The sequence below is a fragment of the Geospiza fortis genome, unplaced genomic scaffold, assembly GCF_000277835.1.
Source record: "Geospiza fortis unplaced genomic scaffold, GeoFor_1.0 scaffold708, whole genome shotgun sequence".
In the NCBI taxonomy this organism is placed as follows: Eukaryota; Metazoa; Chordata; class Aves; order Passeriformes; family Thraupidae; genus Geospiza; species Geospiza fortis.
In genome coordinates, this window is record NW_005054921.1 from 14542 (window position 1) to 15287 (window position 746).

Consider the following 746-nt stretch of genomic DNA (forward strand, 5'->3'; position numbering starts at 1 on the left):
TCCCTGTCCCCAGCCCTGTCCCCTCCCTGTCCCCTCCCTGTCCCCTCTCTGTCCCCCCTCCCTGTCCCCTCCCTGTCCCCAGCCCTGTCCGCACCCGCGCGCTCCGGGGCCACGCCCACCGCCGTGACGTCACGGCGCTTCCGGGTTCCCCCGCTTCCGGGGGCGGGGCCTGAGAGACCGGAACGGAGGCGGTGGGGCCCTACAGAGAGAGACCCTATAGAGACCCTATAGAAACCCTATAGAGACCCTATAGAAACCCTATGGAAACCCTATGGAGTGCTATGGAACCCTATAGAGACCCTATAGAGTGCTATGGAACCCTATGGAGACCCTATAGAGACCTGATAGAGACCCTATAGAGTGCTATGGAACCCTATAGAGACCCTACAGAGACCTTACAGATCCCCTATGGAACCCCATGGAGAACCCTATAGAGAGATACCCTATAGAAACCCTATAGAGACCTATGGAACCCCATGGAACCCTATGGAGACCCTGTAGAGACCCTACAGATCCCCCTATGGAACCCTATACCGTCCCTATAGAGACCCTACAGAGACCCTATGGAACCCTATAGAGATCCCCACGGGTCCCCTGTGGAACCCTACAGAGATCCCCTATGCACCCCCATGGACCCCACTGGCACCCCACACAGCTCCCCTACAGCCCCAAAGGGACCCCAAAGTGACCCCAGAGTGACCCCAAAAGGGACAGGGACCCCAAAGTGACCCCACAGAGACCCCAAA

At 58.7% G+C, this 746-nt stretch overlaps 1 long non-coding RNA gene across 1 annotated transcript in view; it reads right to left on the reverse strand.

Moving 5' to 3' along the window:
• Positions 1-131, reverse strand: part of LOC115949174 — a 1186-nt gene extending 1055 nt beyond the window's left edge. Inside the window, exon 1 of the long non-coding RNA XR_004082781.1 lies at positions 95-131. This is a non-coding gene — a long non-coding RNA (uncharacterized LOC115949174). The remainder of the gene's footprint in view (positions 1-94) is intronic.
• Between the last annotated feature and the right edge of the window lie 615 nt (positions 132-746).